Genomic DNA, 20,736 nt, shown 5'->3' on the forward strand with positions numbered 1-20,736 from the left:
CGCGGCCGCGCAAGAACTAACTTTCGCTATTCTGTGACAGTACGGGGGTAATGCTACAATGTATCTCTCTTCAGGGATTGAGGGAAAGCAACAGCGTAGGAAGTCTGAAGTTGCCGTCGTGTATTCGGGGCATTAGATCAACGGCATAGCGTTACCAGCTGCAAAGCCATAGAGCGAATTGCCAAAAATAACGCTGCACGGGAAGGAGGAGGGAGTCGCAGCGTAGCGGGAACCTGAGACTGAATCAAACGCGCGGCATGGAGAAATCACACCGCGACTTCGCTGAAACCACTGGCACTCCGAAACCTCAATGTCAGAAGGGGAGCGCCTCACCCTCCTTCTTACCGGAGTCAGAAACCAGGGCAAAAACACAGAGGGAGCACCAAGGAAACACAGTTTGAACAGCTACCGTAGTCTTTACCCTAACGGACACCGCAAATGATCAGACAGGAAACAAAGGGGCGTGAACCAGGGTTCGGGAATCCGAAAGCCAAGCACCGGATTCGAGGCTAACCAGGGTTTTTATAGGAGGGAACGTAGGAGGACTCCACCTCCTTAAGGGATCGTCTCAAAAGTGTGTCACCATAAGGGATCGTCTAAAAAGTGTGTCACCACAAGGCCAGCAAGTAAATCTCTATGCCACAGTCGAAACCCACGTAACGACTGCGCAAGGGATCCGACCTCTAACACCCTATCTGGCATTTGAGTGCCTTGATAGTGAGACCTGCATTGTGCAGAGCCTCTAAAACTTTTCCAAGGTGGATCAGGTGATCCTGCCATGTGGAGCTAAAGACAGCAATATCATCAAGATAAGCTGCACTAAAGGACTCCAGCCCAGCCAGGACATGGTTCACCAGCCTCTGTAAAGTGGCAGGGGCATTCTTTAACCCAAAGGGCATCACAGTAAACTGATAATGCCCATCAGGGGTGGAGAATGCTGTCTTTTCTTTTGCTCCTAGGGCCATGCCAATCTGCCAGTACCCTGCAGTTAAGTCAAAGGTACTGAGGAATTGGGCAGCCCCTAATTTATCTATCAGCTCATCTGCTCTTGGGATAGGGTGAGCATCTGTCTTGGTGACAGAGTTGAGCCCTCTATAGTCAATCAATCTATCAATCAAGGCATTTGTATAGCGCGCTACTCACCCGGAGGGTCTCAAGGCGCTTGGGGTGGGGGGGTCCGCTACTGCTCGAACAGCCTGGTCTTGAGTTGCCTCCTGAAGGCGAGGTGGCCTTGGGTCAGGCGGAGGTGGGTGGGGAGGGAGTTCCACGTCTTGGCGGCCAGGTGGGAGAAGGATCTTCCTCCCGTTGTGGCTCTTCGGATGCGGGGGACGGCGACGAGGGCGTGGCTGGTTGATCGGAGCTGGCGTGTGGGAGTGTAGAAGTTGAGGCGGTTGTTGAGGTATCTTGGGCCTTGGTTGTGGAGAGCTTTGTGTGCGTGGGTGAGGAGTCGGAACGTGATTCTCTTGTTGACGAGGAGCCAGTGCAGGTTTCTTAGGTGTGCGGAGATGTGGCTGTGTCGGGGGATGTCCAGGATGAGTCGTGCTGAGGCGTTCTGAATCCGCTGGAGTCTTTTCTGGAGTTTTGCAGTGGTTCCGGCGTAGAGGGAGTTGCCGTAGTCCAGTCGGCTGGTGATGAGGGCCTGGGTGACCGTCTTCCTGGTTTCGGTGGGGATCCACCGGAAGATCTTCCGTAGCATGCGTAGGATGTTGAAGCATGACGAGGAGACGGCGTTGACTTGTCTGGTCATGGAGAGGGAGGAGTCCAGGATGAAGCCCAGGTTGCGTGCGTGGTCCGTTGGTTTGGGTGCGCTGCCCAGGGCCGAGGGCCACCAGGAATCGTCCCAGGAGGAGGGCGACGATCCCAGGATGAGGACTTCCGTCTTATCTGAGTTCAGTTTCAGGCGGCTGTTCCTCATCCACTCGGCTACGTCTTTCATCCCTTCGTGTAGGTTGGCTCTGGCGGTGGCGGGGTCGTTGGTGAGGGAGAGGATCAGCTGGGTGTCGTCGGCGTAGGAGATGATGTTGAGGTTGTGTTGCCGTGCGATGGCCGCAAGGGGGCTCATGTAGACGTTGAAGAGGGTGGGGCTGAGCGAGGAGCCTTGAGGGACCCACAGATGACTTCGGTGGCTTCTGATCTGAACGGGGGGAGGCGGACTCTCTGTGTCCTTCCGGCGAGGAAGGAGATGATCCACTCCAGTGCCTTCTCTTGGATTCCGACGTTGCTGAGGCGCTGCACTAGGGTGCGGTGGCAGACAGTGTCGAACGCCGCGGAGAGGTCCAGGAGGATGTGGGCCGCTGTTTCCCCGTAGTCGAGCAGGGCTCGGATGTCGTCAGTGGCTGCGAGGAGGGCGGTCTCGGTGCTGTGATTGGCTCGGAAACCGGACTGCGAGAGGTCGAGGGATCCATTCGTCTCGAGGAAGGCGGCCAGCTGTCTGTTGACGGTCTTCTCGATGACTTTAGCAGGAAACGGGAGGAGCGAGATGGGGCGGTAGTTTTTGAGGTCGGTGGGGTCGGCTGATGGTTTCTTCTGGAGGGCGCTGAGTTCGGCGTGCTTCCAGCTCTCCGGGAAGGTTGCGGTGTCGAAGGAGGCGTTGATGATGTCCCGTAGATGGTGAGCGATGATGGAGTCGGCCTTGTTGAAGACGTGGTGGGGGCAGGGGTCGGTTGGAGATCCGGAGTGGATGGAGTTCATCGTGCGTATGGTCTCTTTGGTGTTGATCGGGGTCCAGGCGCGGAGGGTGGTGGTGGGGGGCGCTGGTGCGATCGTCGGGTGCGTCGGCTGTGTGCTGAAGCTGTTGTGTTTGTCTGCGATCTTGTTGTGGAAGTACGAGGCGAGGGAGTTGCAGAGGTCTTGCGATGGGGTGATGTTGTTGTTTCCGGTGCTGGGATTGGAGAGCTCTTTGACGTTGTTGAAAAGTTCCTTGCTGTTGTGGGCGTTGTTGTCCAGTCGTTCCTTGAATGCTGTTGTCTTGGTGGTGTGGATCAGTTGGTGGTGTTTTCGAGTGGCGAGCTTGAGGGTGGTCATGTTGTCTGGTGTCGGGTCTCTACGCCAGGCTCTCTCGAGGGCTCGGCAGTTCTTCTTGGAGCTCTTGAGTTCGTCGGTAAACCAGGGTGCTTTCTTACTGCCGGGTCTGCTGGGCGGGGTCCTAAGTGGGGCGAGGTCGTCTGCGCAGTTGCTGATCCACGTCGTGAGGTTGTTGGCGGCATGGCTGGGGTTCGCTGAGCTGGCGGGAGGGTCCTGGCTGAGGGCAGCGGCGAGCTGGTCGGCTGTGATCTTGTTCCAGATTCTGCGTGCAGCCTGTTGCTGGTGGTGGTGGATTGTGTTCTTTCTGAAGCTGAAGTGGACGCAGCTGTGGTCCGTCCAGTGGAGTCCGGTGGTGTGGCTGAAGGAGATGTCCTTGCTGGAGGAGAAGACGGGGTCAAGCGTGTGGCCGGCGTAGTGGATGGGGGTGGTCACCAGCTGCTTGAGTCCGAGGTTGGCGAGGTTGTCCAGCAGGGTGGTGGTTTGCGGTCGTTGTTGTTCTCCAGGTGGAAGTTGAGGTCCCCGAGGAGGATGTAGTCAGCGGAGGGGAAGGCGTGCGGGCTGATGAAGTCGGCGATGTCTTCGCTGAATTGTGTGCGTGGTCCCGGGGGTCATCTCTCTCTTTTCACCTTGTTGATGAGGTTTGGGGACCAGAACCACTGGGCTGGCCCAGGGGCTCTCAGAGGGTTCAATGCCCCCTAACTCCAGCATCTTGCTAACCTCAGCTTTGATGCTCTCCTTGACTTGTTCTGACTGTCGAAAGATTTTGTTTTTGACAGGTGCACTGTCACCAGTGTCCACATCATGAGTACACCAGTTTGTCAGACCAGGGGTCAGGGAAAAGAGGCTAGCATACTGCTGCAAGACCTGCTTGCAGTCAGTCTGCTGTTGGGCAGAGAGGGTGTCTGAGAAGATCACACCATCTACTGATCCATCTTTAGGGCTGTAGGAGAGGAGGTCAGGGAGAGGTTCACTCTCTGCTTCCTGCTCCTCATCAGTCACCATCAGCATGGTGATGTCAGCCCTGTCATTGTAGAACTTGAGGCGGTTCGCATGGATGACCCTCTTGGGTGTCCTGCTAGTGCCCAGGTCAACTAGATAGGTGACCTCACTCTTTCTTTCTAGGATAGGGTAAGGGCCACTCCATTTATCTTGGAGAGCCCTTGGTGCCACTGGCTCCAAAACCCACACCTGTTGCCCAGGTTGAAATTCAACCAGTGCAGCTTTTTGGTCATACCAGTGCTTCTGGAGCTCCTGGCTGGCCTCAAGGTTCTTGGATGATTTTCCATGTACTCAGCCATTCTGGACCTTAGGCCAAGCACATAGTCCACTATGTCTTGTTTGGGCTCTTGAAGAGGCCTCTCCCAGCCCTCTTTTACAAGACAAAATGGTCCCCTTACAGGATGACCAAACAGAAGTTCAAAGGGTGAGAAACCTACTCCCTTCTGTGGTACCTCCCTGTAAGCGAAAAGCAGGCATGGTAACAGGACATCCCATCTCCTTTTGAGTTTTTCAGGGAGACCCATGATCATACCTTTCAATGTCTTGTTGAATCTCTCAACAAGGCCATTGGTTTGTGGGTGGTAGGGTATAGTAAACTTATACTGCACTCCACACTCCTTCCACATGTGTGTTAGGTAAGCAGACATGAAGTTGGAACCTCTGTCTGAAACCACCTCCTTAGGAAACCCCACTCTGGTGAAGACACCCAGGAGGGCCTTGGCTACTGCAGGAGCTGTAGTAGTCCTAAGTGGAATTGCTCCAGGGTACCTAGTGGCATGATCCACTACCACTAGAATAAATGTGTTCCCTGAGGCTGTGAGATGGTTCAAGTGAACCCACAATGTCCACTCCTACCCTATCAAAGGGGACCCCCACCACTGGTAGTGGGGTGAGGGGGGCCTTTGGGTAGCCACCTGCCTTGCCACTGGCTTGACAGGTAACACAGGAGCTGGCAAACTCCTTCACCTTTTGGTGCATCTGTGGCCAGTAAAAGTGACTCACTAGCCCTTCCCAAGTTTTGGATTGCCCCAATTGTCCAGCTAGGGGGATGTCATGAGCCAAAGTTAGGAGGAACTCCCTGTACTCTGTGGCACTACCACCCTCCTGGTGGCTCCAGGAGTGGGGTTTCTTGCCTCAGCATACAGTAATCCCTCTTCCCAATAAGCTCTGTGGGTACCACTGACATCTCCCCTTGCTTCTGAAACAACTTGCTGCTTCAGGCTTTCAAGAGTGGGACAGTCTCGCTGACCCTGGCACAGCTCTTCCCTAGAGGGTTCTCCTGGGCCCAAGAGTTCAACCTGGTAAGGGTCAAGCATCATGGACTCAGTTCCCTCAGGGGTATCCAAATCCTCTCCCTGGGGAGAGGGGTCCTGAATGTTTTGCTGTGTAGAAGCTGGTTTCCCAGTCTTCTTTCCTTTTCTCTTGGTTGGCTGGGCCATTATTTCAGGCTCCAGACCTACTTTTTCACCCTTCCTCTTGCTCTGTGCTCTGGTTTGCACACACACCAATTCAGGGATGCCCAGCATGGCTGCATGGGCCTTTAGCACAACCTCAGCCCAGGCTGAGGTTTCCAGATCATTTCCAAGCAGACAGGCAGCTGGCAACTTTGGAGAGACCACTACCTGTTTCAGGCCAGCCTAATGTTACCATGGCCATGGGATGACTAGTGGTGACACTGTCAGCGTTGGTGACTGGGTAAGACTTCCCAATCAAGTATTGCTCAGGGGAAACCAGTGTGTCTTTCACCATAGTGACACTGGCACCTGTATCCCTCAGAGCTTCTACCCTAGTTCCATTCACCCAGGGGTACTGTAAGTATTTCTTTAAGTTGGGGGGCCACACAGCTACAGTGGCAAACTCCACTTCTCCCAAGGAGACTAGACTTGCTTCAGTGTGTTCCCAGATTTGCTCAGGGTACACCTCTGATTCCATTTGTATGCTTGCTGCCCCAGGAGTAGCTGTACTGGGTGCCTTAGGGGCTTTGTTTTGGGGGCAAGGTACAGTTAGGTGTCCTGACTTCTTACAGTTATTACTCCAGGCCTTTAAGGGATCAACGTTCTTCCCCTTATATGGTTGGGGCACATAGGGAGTAGTTTGGGTCCCACCCACCTAAACAGGTTTTTGGGGCCCTTTGGAAGACTCAGACTTTTTATCTTGGGGATTCTCACCACCTTTCCCCTGGGGAGGTTTTGTGACCACTTTCTTTTGGTCACCCCCAGTTGCTGTCCTTGTCTCCCTAGTTTTGACCCAGTGGTCTGCCTTCTTTCCCAATTCTTGGGGAGAAATTAGACCTAGGTCTACCAAATGCTGATGCAACTTTTCATTTGTGCAGTTACTCAATATATGTTCCTTCATGAATGAATTATACAATCCAGTAAAATCCTGCACGCCATGTCCAGCTAACCAACCATCCAGTGTCTTCACTGAGAAGTCTACAAAATCAATCCAGGACTGGGTCTGGGTTTTGTGAGCCCCCCTGAATCTAATTCTATACTCCTCAGTGGTGAATCCAAATCCCTCAATCAGAGCTTTCTTCATGAGGTCATAGGATCCTGCTTCTGGCCCAGAAAGGGTCAGAAGCCTGTCTCTGCAGTTACCAGAGAACAGTTCCCACAGGAGTGCCCCCCAGAGAGGTTTCCTTACTTTTCTGATATCACAAGCCCTCTCAAAGGCTGTGAAGCATTTGGTGATATCATCACCTTCCTCAAATTTAGGGACAATCCCTTTGGGGATTTTAAGGTCAGAAGTTTCCTCCCTATCCTTATTTTTATTATTGCTGCCACCATTGATGGGTGCTAAACCCATCTCTCCTTTCTTTTTCTAGAGCCAGGAGCCTGGACTCTAGCTCTAGTCTTCTGGCCAGCCTCATAAGGCTGTCCTCTTCACTGGTGGGTCCCCCAGTGTTCTGTCTGGTACCAGAGCCACCTGTGTAGTCTCTAGGTGCCCAGATGCTGATCCTTGGATTGAAGGGTATGGGTGCCCTCTCCTCCCTAGGGGATAGTATGGGGGGGGGGGTTATTGTCAACCTCCTCTGCTTCCCCTTCCTCATCTGACTGGCCATCACCATGTTCAGATGGGTGGTCCTTAGCATACTCAGCCAAGAGCGCCTGGAGCCCTAGTTTGGTTGGATGCAGGCCCATTGGTAAATTTTTAAGTTTGCATAAGGACCTAAATTCCTTGAAAGGTCCATGTTATTATTGTCACTAACAGCTGGGTTTGTTTGAGTCATTCTAACCTGACAGTTCTAATCCTCTACCCTTACTATAGTGACTTTTATTTTTCTAAAATTCTAATGGGACTTAAGCAAGGCCCTAGCAAGACTTTTAGTAATTTTGGAAAAGACCAATCAGAATTCTAAAGGCAATTTTTAAGAGTTCTGTCGTGTGATCAGATGGTAACCAAGTAGTCCAACAAATGCAAGTTTGTATCCCACCGCTGATCCACCAATGTGAGAAAGTGGCTCTGTATATACTGTTCCTTAATAGGTACAGGGTGTACAGAGTCCACAGTCCCCCAGGGTTGACTGAGGTTAAAGTTAGATATAACCTTACTCTCTAAAGTGGTAGCTTGGTCGAGCAGTAAGGCAGTATCAGAGGACAGTGTAAAGCATTTGTTGTACACACTCAGTCAGCAAATGATCTCACACACTCAATAAATGCACTCTAGGCCAATGGTTTATATATAAAAAATATATGCTTGTTTTATTTTAGAACCAACACTTGGATTTAAAATATACTTTCTCAGAATGAGATGTTTCATATAAATACTTTTGCAATATGCAATTGACTTTTGTAAACAGTTACAAGTGGTTGCAATAGGCAACTCTATTTTAAACACAACAATGCATTGAGCTCAATAGAAAATTCAAGTTATTTGTAACAGATTACTTTTTAGATTACTTTTGGAATTCCAGGACTGGATCCTAGATTCAGTCCTATGTCAGTACTCAGAATCAAGTGATGAAAGTCGACTTAATTGCTGTATTTAGCTATTTTAAAAGTTGACACAGAAAATATGTCAAAGAAAACAGTCAATGATTCCCTATGGAAGAAAATTCAAGTTGCAGGTACAGTATGTTCTTGTTACTTTTGTAATCCAGTACTGGGTGCCTACACTCAGTACTGGGACCTTTATCCAAAACAGGTAAGTAATTACGTTTTCAGATATTATACGATTTTTGTAGAATATTTAAAGATTGCAGAAATCGACACTTAGAAGAAATTTCACCGAAAAACAGTCAATGATTTCCTATGGAAGAAAATGGGGTTACGGGTAAGTACAGTTGTAAGTATTTTTCAGAGTCAGTGCTGGGCACCAAGATCCAGCACTGGGAGCTCACCTAAGAGCAGGTGAGTCATTTCGTTTTCGTTACTCGGCTGATTTTTGGTGAATATTTTAAGATTTGAAAAGTCCACACTTAGAAGAAATTTCAGGAAAAAGCCAGTCAATGTTACCCTATGAGGAAAATAGAGTTATCGGTTTAAGGGTAAGTACTCGACTGGCAGAGTTGAGGTTCTGGGCATAGACTCAGGGGTCCCCCAGAGTCAGGTAGGTACAGTTGGTTCACCCTCAGCGACTCTAGGGCGGCCGGGTGCAGAGAGAGTTAGGCCCAATGTTATCCTATGAGGGATAGGGGGGCCTTGGTTGGTGGCTGCTGACTGGCAAGCAACGCGGCTGTGGGAGCTGGGCTCCTGGTCACTTACTCAGGGCAAGTGGGGAAGTAGGTAGGTGTAGAGTTTTCACTGCCAGGGCCACTCGGGCGGCTGGGTGCAGGGTGCTTTTGAGCCTTCGGGCGCTCAATTGATTTCAATGGGAAATCTCCGGTTTAGAAAAAGACTGCAAGCTCGGGGACGAGGACTCTTCAGGTGCCACCACCACTTCGAGAGGTAAGTTGGGTAGTTGGAGGATAGGTAGGTACCCCGGGATTGGGCACAGGGGGCCGTGGGGCGCACCGTACAGGGGTGCCTTTTGGTGTCGGGAAATCTTACCCTCTGTTGATCGAGGTAGGGGGGGCACCTTGTTCTGAGGCTGCAGGCTTCTTCAGGAGTGTCGAGGGAAGTCCTTGGGTGCCGGACTCGGGGTCACAGTCGCCGTGGGGTCGTCCTCGGGGTCTTTGTTCACTCCAGCACTGGCCAGGCTTGGCTGGTGCAGAGTGTGCTGGGTTCGCGGTTCCGGGCTGCTGCCAGGGATTAGAGGTAGGTTTTGAGTAGAGCCTCTACTCATGGGAGTCCCAGGGGCTTAGAGCCAAAAAGTAGCCAGGTCCTCCGGGGTTGGTGAGGTTGCTGGCCACAAGAGATGCCGGGTTGGAGCAGGAGCAGGTTCGAGGGTCGACAGGCCGGTAGGGCTGGGGCCAAAGCAGTTGGTGTCTTCCTCTTGTTAGCAGCTGCAGGGCAAGTCTTCTTTCTTCTTGCTCTTCTTTGTAGTTTTTGAATCTGGAATCTGGGGAAGGAAGGTTCAGGGTGCCCCTAAATACTAGATTTAGGGGCGTTACAGGTAGGTGAAGGGCAGGAACCAATGGGTCCCTGTCCTGGGGTGGGTACACCCCCTATCCTGCCTCTCTCCCGTGGGAGGGGGGCAGTAGCCTAGTCCTGATAGGGTAGGGCTCACCATCTTCAAGATGGCGAGAGCCCGGAGATGTGCTTCACCTCGCCTCCCCCACCTGAGGGGTGGGGTTGGCAGGCTGGCACATCCCCTGTCCTTATTTGGGGTTTCCGGCCCAAGCTTCCTGCCAGAGTGGGGGGTTGCAGTGGCCTGGGGAAGCTCACAGAGGCGGCATGCCTTTGAAACTACCCCCTGCCCATCCTGGGGGAGGAGATTTAGCACCTCGCCCAGGATGTGCATTGTTGCAGGTCCAGGAGAGCAGGGGCTCTCCTACCCAGGGGTCCAGCAACATGTCTGCTGGGTGGCAGCCTAGGAAGCCTCAGAGCAGACGTGGATTGTAGGTTAGGTTTAAGGGGGCACCACTAAGATGCCCTCTGGGGTGCTGTGTACATTAAATCCCACACTGGCATCAGTGTGGGTTTAATGTGCTGAGAAGTTTGATACCAAACTTCTCAGTCTTTAGTGTTGCCATTATGGTGCTGTGGAGCTCGTGTTTGACGAGCTGCAAGCACCATGTACTCTTAAATGGCAGCACTGCACTTACAGTGCTCAGGAATGGACCTGGGCACTGTAGGGGCACAGGTCTCCTGCTCCTGTGCCCACACCATTGGCATAAGGCACCCAGCTAGAGGGGTGGCTGATGTATGCCATGGCAGTGTAGGTGATGGGCATGGCACACAGGGATGTGTGTCATGTCGACTTTGTTTTTTGTCTTGCACCCAAACACTCAGCCTGCAAAGGCAGTGTGTGTGTGTAAGGGTACAGGGCCTCTAAGGGTGGCACAAGGAGTGCTGCAGCCCTTAGAGGCCTTCCCTGGTCACAAGGCTCTGGGTACCTAGCGTACCATTTACCAGGGGCTGACATGTGGCTAGGGTTTGCCAATTTGGGTTTGGTTTGTTTTAGGGAAGGAACATAGGCCCTGGGCACCTGATTGGCAGGAGTCCAGGGCACACTCAGTCAAAGTACATTCAGCAATTCAGCAAAAAGTGGGGGCATACCATGCAAGAAAGATGGCACTTTCTCACACATGCCAGATGTACAAAATTAGCCTCATCGTCCCCACATCGTTTACATCGGGCATCCGGGCGCAGCCCATATCTATATAGTCTGGCAGGAGTGTAGTATTTTTGGTGCAAATATTTAAAGTGCAGCATGCGTAAATTACCATTAGGCGTAAGCATGCTTGTGAGCGTACAGCATCTTGCCCATTCCTCATCCGTGAGTTGGTCCTCCAGGCTATTATTCCATCTTATTAAGGCTTGTTGTGCACTATCATCAATGTCCTCCTATAACTTCACATACAGTTTCGACACCATATGCACACCCCTCTTGTCAGTAATCAGCAGTTGTAATGTTTTTAACTGCAGTGGCTCAACGGGGTAGGATGGATATAATTTTTTGATGGCCCCTTGCAATCTATAGTACGTAAATTTGAAAAGTAATGTCTGATTGCTAATGAATGTGAGATTCTTTGGCTCGACAAACTTGCCATCTGGATATAAATCCCCCATTGTATCAATACCCACTTGTTTTGAGAAGTTGCATACCTTTTTCCTCCTGAGTAACCGATAATGCCGGGTGTTTATCCAGCGGCAGTGCAGGGGCATATAAGGGCAATTTATGGGCTAATTTGCCCATCTTATGTCATGCTGTACACGTGGCGTCAATTGTATTAATGTCTCTGGAGTGCAGAGGAGGACGTTTATAAGGCAAAATAGCCGTTAGCGGGATGGGGTGTGCATCTCCCTCCTCCATTGCCACATGTGATAGATACGGTACCCTATGATACCAACAATGTGCATATTGCGCTTGCGTGCAGAGATAATACAGAAAAAGATCCGGCACCTGAAGACCTCCTTTCGAATAAGGAAGAGTCATGGACCGTAATTCGATTATTGCCTGTCGGGCTGCTCATATCAGTTGCGTTACTATAGTATTTATTCTGCTAAATCCCACCGCCGGTGGTGTGATAGGTATGTTATTAAACAAGTACACAAATGTATGAGTGGCAACACAAAGCTGGATGTGCTATGTCAATACGGTAGGAAGCAGGTTGTAGAGTCCACACAGAACTTGTCAAATTCAAGTATTCTTTATTCCATAGTTCGGTACTATCACATTCACAGCCAACGCGTTTCGCCCAAACATGGGCTTCTTCAAGGCTGTTAGGAATCATACAAAAATAATGGTTGTCACATAAATTTTGTACAAATGAAACTTTATCCACAAACAGGAAGAAAAAAGAGAGAAAAAAGAACAAGATAAGAGGAAGAATTAGCAAAAAGTTTAGAGAAAACTGGTGAAAAACAAGCTGAGACGTAAAGAGAAAATAGAAAAGCAACACACCATTACCTGGTGTCTGACAAGCCAACGACCTTAAAATGGGCGTGAGTAGAAAAGAAAAGTAGAGTAAAATAATCCTAAACGGAAACCCGAAACATTACATGACCATTTGTGTATTAGTGGAAGCTTCAAAGAAACGGTGACGTAGTGTTGAAAGATTCAACAGTGAGAGGAAGGAAAGAATGGTAACTAAGACTAGAACTGTCGCTTACCAGAAAATCTAAAAATGATGAAGCACAAAGGCTATCACGGAACCGAGGCGTGTCTTTAATAAATTGTTTCTGAAATTAATAAAGGTTAACATGAATAATGACCCAAGGTGAAGATACACCACGGTTTCTTGTTAATACTAGTTTAAAACAATGCCTACTGACCTTGCCAAAAGTAACGTGAAACCAATGAAGGAACGTATAAAGGTATACATGAAGAAATATGTATATCAAAGAGTCCTTGCCAATCCAATCTATTTAAAGATTAACAAAGTGTTATGTTGTATAAAGGAGAAACAGGTAAAAGGCTGCATATATACATCAAACACGCACTATCTCGGTAATGTTGAATTTACATCAATACCTACTAACCTTGCCAAATAATTGCATGAAACCAGTGAAGGAGCGTATATAAGTATACGTAGAGAGCTGAGTATCTCAAAAAGTCCTGGTCAAGTCAATCTATATGGAAGGTAACATATAGTTAAGGTATAAAGAAAACGAAAAACAAATAAAAAGCTGTCTGTATGTATCAAACACGCACTCATTAAAAAATTGTGAAAGACCGACGACATGAGTAGTGACACACTGGTAAAACCGCCAACCTAGTCATATGTAAATGAACAATTACAAAATTCTGTACTTAACAGAGCTAACTTAATAAGACATAGGAGAGTACTAGCTCATATGCTCGCATATCGAAACATAAGTGTTAAAAGTGTAACAAAAAAGAGCTAGGACACTGGAGCAACAAGGCCGTATATCCGTGTATACCAGCGGAAAATGCTCGCCCGTACATAGAGTATCCAAACGAGCAATAGTCTTAGGCAAATAACGTACAAGAGCTAAGCCGCTGAGGTCACAGGACCGTATTTCAATGTATTAAGTATATTGGTAACAGTCAAATTTTGAACTAAGCCGGATACTAGATAACAACTTTTAAACCTGAAATCCTCGTATCACCAATCACACAACTTACTTCAGGTATCGTAAATCAAGTCCCTTCCATGGGTGGCCTGTAGTGATATGCGTACCGTCGTGTTGGAACGGTGATCTAGATGTGCAAAGCGCCAGTGTAAATATGTGTTTGGCGCTGAAATAAAGTTTCCGGTATCAAGGGATTGCACAAGCAGGCTAGAGCGTCACCCAACAAGGTATACTCCATCTTGGAGTAGTTCCGGTAAATGGTCATTTAGTTAATTTCCGCTAACCATGTAACAAAGCCATTGCAAAAACGTTGTATACCATCGTATTTAACGATTATCTAGATAAGAAAAACGCCCATGTAAATGTACGTTTGATGCCAATGGGGAGTCACGTGTGTGTCAGGGATAACGCGAGTGGGCAGGGACGTATCCCAAACAGAAATGCTCCATCTTGGAGTAGTTACGGTAAGCGGACAAAATGTTAGTTTCCGCATTGCGTATATCCAAGCCATTATAAAAACAGTAAGGACTATGCCATTGAGCATTGGCATAGTACTGGTATCCAAATAATGAACAAAGTTAAGCCAAAGAATAGACTAGGTAGGCGTGATAATCATAAGTGTTGAAAACACAAGGTAAGCGACTTAATATCAATCTGAAAAAAAACAAAAAAAACCACTCCCATGTAATGACACGTGTGTGCACATTTCAAAGAGGCATATAGCCAAATATTGCAGGGGTGAGTAGTATTAGAAGTGACGAACGAAAAGACTCGGACTTGATCTGGAATTGGGATGAAAGAAAACGGACAGATCCAGAAAGGGGAAATCATGAAAAAGGCAAACCCAAATCTATACTCCCAAAAGGTGGAGTAGAGAAATGAAACGTAGTAAGGTTTAAAACATATCCATCGCTGTACTATGTAGCGCCAATTTATGTATACTCTAGTTTGTAGTGGCTTTCTTAAAATAGTCACTGTCGCACGGTATAGCTAGAGGTAACAGCTAGACCGATGATAGTCATAGTAAATGTGGCTTGCTAAATTAGCCGCTAAAAAACAGTTGTTGCTCAAGATGACAGCTGGAAAGATAGTAGCCTGAGCATCTAAAGCTAATGGTCATGAGCGAGACAGACTGGAATATACTCAAACAGTCATAATGCATGGTCCAATGAGACAGGTTAGAACAATATTGATAGACAGGGTATGTGCATGATACGAAGCTGTGTACCACAGACAGAAAACACACCTGAATATGTTCCATTATCATTATCGTGTGCAAGTTACATGGAAAAGAAGACAGACATATTGTAACAGTATCGGTACACTAGAATGTAATAAGCACACAAACAGTTGATATATTGGAATACAAAGTTTCTGACAAAAGATACCATGATCTAAATATGTCAAACGTATAGTGCTTTTTACAAGGTATATACAGATTTAAAGGAAATGATGCATCTCGTTATCACTGTTGAAACCCAGTGCAACTGATCGCAAAGTACAAATCCATCTGGCCTCAAGTTGCCTCAGTCTGAGTTCTCTGTCCCCACCCCTTTTAGCGGGCATGACTACATCAATGCCGTGGAAGCGAAACCTGGATCTATCTACCCCTTCAGTACAGGTATGTGACACTATAGCATACGTAGTGTCACCATGTAAGGCAGCTCTGCGGTGTTCCTGTTTACGGGTTTTTAGTGGTCTCACAGTACTACCCACATAGATTTTATTACATCCACAGATCAAAACAGACCACAAAGCTGGTTAGGCAATTGATGAAGTGGTAGATTTTGTGCTGTTTGTCTGAGTTAAACCTGAACGTGAGAGTTTTGTTACATCCTAAATGGTAGATATTACAGGAACTGCAGGTGTAGAACCCTAATGGTTTGTGTAACCAACCAGACTTGGGGGGCTGAGATAACGTGTAGCTAGGACATAGATTGTCTCTGATTGTTTTACTTTTTCTGAAGGTCATAGATGGTTTCGATGTAATAATGCTGTTGACACCAGGTGCTCCCTTAAGAATGGACCAATGTCTGTCTAATATCTTAAACACCTCATGATTAAGGGTAGAGTGAGTCGTAATGAATGCAAGTCTTTCTTTCTGTCTGTGAACATACTTATTGGTGTTTTTGAGTAGATCTTCTCTTTTAAGTTTCATGGCCCTAGTTTTTGCCAGCTGTAAAGTGTCATGCTCATATCCTCTCTTATATAGTCTGTTTATTGCCAGTGTGGTTTGGTTCTCAAAATTACCATCCTCACTGCAATTCCTTCTAATCCGTACCATTTCTCCATACGGTATGGCCTTCTTTGTAGAAGCCGGGTGAGCACTAGTGTAATATAGGATACTGTTGACCGCGGTGTCCTTCCTGTGGAGTGTACTATGTATTCTCTTGTCATGAACATATAGTTCAAGGTCCAAGAAATATATGGAAGTCTGGGACAACTCCATAGTGAACCAAACCACACTGGCAATAAACAGACTATATAAGAGAGGATATGAGCATGACACTTTACAGCTGGCAAAAAATAGGGCCATGAAACTTAAAAGAGAAGATCTACTCAAAAACACCAATAAGTATGTTCACAGACAGAAAGAAAGACTTGCATTCATTACGACTCACTCTACCCTTAATCATGAGGTATTTAAGATATTAGACAGACATTGGTCCATTCTTAAGGGAGCACCTGGTGTCAACAGCATTATTACATCGAAACCATCTATGACCTTCAGAAAAAGTAAAACAATCAGAGACAATCTATGTCCTAGCTACACGTTATCTCAGCCCCCCAAGTCTGGTTGGTTACACAAACCATTAGGATTCTACACCTGCAGTTCCTGTAATATCTACCATTTAGGATGTAACAAAACTCTCACGTTTAGGTTTCACTCAGACAAACAGCACAAAATCTACCACTTCATCAATTGCCTAACCAGCTTTGTGGTCTATGTTTTGATCTGTGGATGTAATAAAATCTATGTGGGTAGTACTGTGAGACCACTAAAAACCCGTAAACAGGAACACCGCAGAGCTGCCTTACATGGTGACCCTACGTATGCTATAGTGTCACATACCTGTACTGAAGGGGTAGATAGATCCAGGTTTCGCTTCCACGGCATTGATGTAGTCATGCCCGCTAAAAGGGGTGGGGACAGAGAACTCAGACTGAGGCAACTTGAGGCCAGATGGATTTGTACTTTGCGATCAGTTACACTGGGTTTCAACAGTGATAATGAGATGCATCATTTCCTTTAAATCTGTATATACCTTGTAAAAAGCACTATACGTTTGACATATTTAGATCATGGTATCTTTTGTCAGAAACTTTGTATTCCAATATATCAACTGTTTGTGTGCTTATTACATTCTAGTGTACCGATACTGTTACAATATGTCTGTCTTCTTTTCCATGTAACTTGCACACGATAATGATAATGGAACATATTCAGGTGTGTTTTCTGTCTGTGGTACACAGCTTCGTATCATGCACATACCCTGTCTATCAATATTGTTCTAACCTGTCTCATTGGACCATGCATTATGACTGTTTGAGTATATTCCAGTCTGTCTCGCTCATGACCATTAGCTTTAGATGCTCAGGCTACTATCTTTCCAGCTGTCATCTTGAGCAACAACTGTTCTTTAGCGGCTAATTTAGCAAGCCACATTTACTATGACTATCATCGGTCTAGCTGTTACCTCTAGCTATACCGTGCGACAGTGACTATTTTAAGAAAGCCACTACAAACTAGAGTATACATAAATTGGCGCTACATAGTACAGCGATGGATATGTTTTAAACCTTACTACGTTTCATTTCTCTACTCCACCTTTTGGGAGTATAGATTTGGGTTTGCCTTTTTCATGATTTTCCCTTTCTGGATCTGTCCGTTTTCTTTCATCCCAATTCCAGATCAAGTCCGAGTCTTTTCGTTCGTCACTTCTAATACTACTCACCCCTGCAATATTTGGCTATATGCCTCTTTGAAATGTGCACACACGTGTCATTACATGGGAGTGTTTTTTTTTGTTTTTTTTCAGATTGATATTAAGTCGCTTACCTTGTGTTTTCAACACTTATGATTATCACGCCTACCTAGTCTATTCTTTGGCTTAACTTTGTTCATTATTTGGATACCAGTACTATGCCAATGCTCAATGGCATAGTCCTTACTGTTTTTATAATGGCTTGGATACACGCAATGCGGAAACTAACATTTTGTCCGCTTACCGTAACTACTCCAAGATGGAGCATTTCTGTTTGGGATACGTCCCTGCCCACTCGCGTTATCCCTGACATACACGTAACTCCCCATTGGCATCAAACGTACATTTACACTGGCGTTTTTCTTATCTAGATAATCGTTAAATACGATGGTATACAACGTTTTTGCAATGGCTTTGTTACATGGTTAGCGGAAGTTAACTAAATGACCATTTACCGGAACTACTCCAAGATGGAGTATACCTTGTTCGGTGACGCTCTAGCCTGCTTGTACAATCCCTTGATACCGGCAACTTTATTTCGGCGCCAAACACATATTTACACTGGCGCTTTGCACATCTAGATCACCGTTCCAACACGACGGTACGCATATCACTACAGGCCACCCATGGAAGGGACTTGATTTACGATACCTGAAGTAAGTTGTGTGATTGGTGATACGAGGATTTCAGGTTTAAAAGTTGTTATCTAGTATCCGGCTTAGTTCAAAATTTGACTGTTACCTATATACTTAATACATTGAAATACGGTCCTGTGACCTCAGCGGCTTAGCTCTTGTACGTTATTTGCCTAAGACTATTGCTCTTTTGGATACTCTATGTACGGGCGAGCATTTTCCGCTGGTATACACGGATATACGGCCTTGTTGCTCCAGTGTCCTAGCTCTTTTTTGTTACACTTTTAACACTTATGTTTCGATATGCGAGCATATGGGCTAGTACTCTCCTATGTCTTATTAAGTTAGCTATGTTAAGTACAGAATTTCGTAATTGTTCGTTTACATATGACTAGGTTGGCGGTTTTACCAGTGTGTCACTACTCATGTCGTCGGTCTTTCACAATTTTTTAATGAGTTCGTGTTTGATACATACAGACAGCTTTTTATCTGCTTTTCGTTTTCTTTATACCTTAACTATATGTTACCTTCCATATAGATTGACTTGACCAGGACTTTTTGAGATACTCAGCTCTCTACGTATACTTATATACGCTCCTTCACTGGTTTCACGCAATTATTTGGCAAGGTTAGTAGGTATTGATGTAAATTCAACATTACCGAGATAGTGCGTGTTTGACGTATATATGCAGCCTTTTACCTGTTTCTCCTTTATACAACATAACACTTTGTTAATCTTTAAATAGATTGGCTTGGCAAGGACTCTTTGATATACATATTTCTTCACGTATACCTTTATACGTTCCTTCATTGGTTTCACGTTACTTTTGGCAAGGTCAGTAGGCATTGTTTTAAACTAGTATTAACAAGAAACCGTGGTGTATCTTCACCTTGGGTCATTATTCATGTTAACCTTTAATAATTTCACATACAATTTATTAAAGACACGCCTCAGTTCCGTGATAGCCTTTGTGCTTCATCATTTTTAGATTTTCTGGTAAGCGACAGTTCTAGTCTTAGTTACCATTCTTTCCTTCCTCTCACTGTTGAATCTTTCAACACTACGTCACCGTTTCTTTGAAGCTTCCACTAATACACAAATGGTCATGTAATGTTTCGGGTTTCCGTTTAGGATTATTTTACTCACTTTTCTTTTCTACTCACACCCATTTTAAGGTCGTTGGCTTGTCAGACACCAGGTAATGGTGTGTTGCTTTTCTATTTTCTCTTTACGTCTCAGCTTGTTTTTCACCAGTTTTCTCTAAACTTTTTGCTAATTCTTCCTCTTATCTTGTTCTTTTTTCTCTCTTTTTTCTTCCTGTTTGTGGATAAAGTTTCATTTGTACAAAATTTATGTGACAACCATTATTTTTGTATGATTCCTAACAGCCTTGAAGAAGCCCATGTTTGGGCAAAACGCGTTGGCTGTGAATGTGATAGTATCGAACTATGGAATAAAGAATACTTGAATTTTACAAGTTCTGTGTGGACTCTACAACCTGTTTCCTACTGTATTGACATAGCACATCCAGCTTTGTGTTGCCTCTCATACATTTGTGTACATATTTATCATTTATGGTCTTTAAAGCAGCTGGCCATTTGAGGTGGGCAATACTCTTACCACTGTATAGTGACATGTCTAGGCAGTGCATTCGCTTTTAACCTAGCTGCTTTTCTCTCTCTATATATATATATGTTATTAAACAAGTATAATAATTTAGGTAATATAACCATTTTCACAATGGCCGTGCGATCCGCCAGTGTTAACGGGAGCTGTATCCACGCCTAACCTTGTCCTCCAGTGCATCAATCACTCTTCCGTAATTAACACAGATGACAACCTCCGGATCTCTATGATACCAAATACCCAGGTATTTAACTGGTTCAGTTTGCCATTCAAGGGGGAACTCAGTGGAGTGCGGCTGTGTAGTATCAGTGAGCGGTATAATTAGCGATTTGGTCCAGTTAATTTGAAGCCCCGATTGCCTGCCAAATTTAATATATTCTCTCAACAATGGCGCTAGATTGGCTTCAGGATCCCGCACATACAGCACCATATCATCAGCACATAGCGAGATATGTAACGGGCGTTGTGGGAACTGCAGTGCAGAATAGTGATGCCCCTGTCTTATCTTACACGCCAACGGTTCGAGTGCCAGTGCAAAAAGCAATGGGAACAGCGGACAGCCCTGCCTCATGGCTCTTGCAATTGGTATGGCCCCCGACACATGCTGGTTAACCCGAATACGTGCTGTGGGCGCTGTGTAAAGTAGTTGAATCCACCGGCAAAAGACTAGGGGAAATCCCATACGCTGCAAGACAGCATGAAGATACGGCCATTCAATGGAATCGAAAGCTTTGGCTGCATCTAACAGGACTGCAGCAGCCTTCGTGGACGGGATCAGATAATGCGATAGCGCAAATAGCGTTCTAGTGTTGTGCGCTGTAGATCTGCTGGGTATAAACCCGGATTGATCGGGGAGCACGAGCTTCGTCAGGAGGGGTTGCAAACGCCTTGCAAGAAGCTTAGCTAGTATTTTAGTATCCACGTTGATTAACGACAAAGGCCTGTAGGAATCGCACTGTTCCGGATTTTTAGTCGGCTTCAGGAGAGCGATAATCATTGCTTCCCGTAATGTAGGGGGCAATATAAGTTTATCGTGAGCGTCTCCGTACATCTCAACAAGCTGGGGTGCCAATTGAGCCGCGAATGCCTTATAAAACTCCAAAGTAAAGCCGTCCGGCCCAGGTGCCTTGCCATTAGGGAGCAGCTTAATTACTTCTAGTACTTCCTCTACCGTGACCGGCAAAGAGAGATACTCTCTCTGTGTGTCAGAGAGTCAGGCAATTGCAACATCCTCCATATATTCCATAATTTCCGACGGTAGGGCGGTATGCTGTGAAGCGTAGAGGTCACTGTATGTTCCCAAAAATGCCTGCAGTATACCCTGGGTATCATATTTAAGCTCACCTGTCTTTTCAGCAACAGCGAGAATCGTGTGCGACGCTCGG

The 20,736-nt window shown here is 46.5% G+C and overlaps 1 long non-coding RNA gene across 2 annotated transcripts in view; it reads right to left on the reverse strand.

Annotated features, from left to right (window-relative positions):
- Nucleotides 1-20,736, reverse strand: part of LOC146870321 (uncharacterized) — a 151,919-nt gene that overhangs the window by 29,122 nt on the left and 102,061 nt on the right. The gene's annotated exons all lie outside the window — the stretch shown is intronic.

This window comes from Triturus cristatus, chromosome 1_1 (genome assembly GCF_964204655.1).
Source record: "Triturus cristatus chromosome 1_1, aTriCri1.1, whole genome shotgun sequence".
In the NCBI taxonomy this organism is placed as follows: Eukaryota; Metazoa; Chordata; class Amphibia; order Caudata; family Salamandridae; genus Triturus; species Triturus cristatus.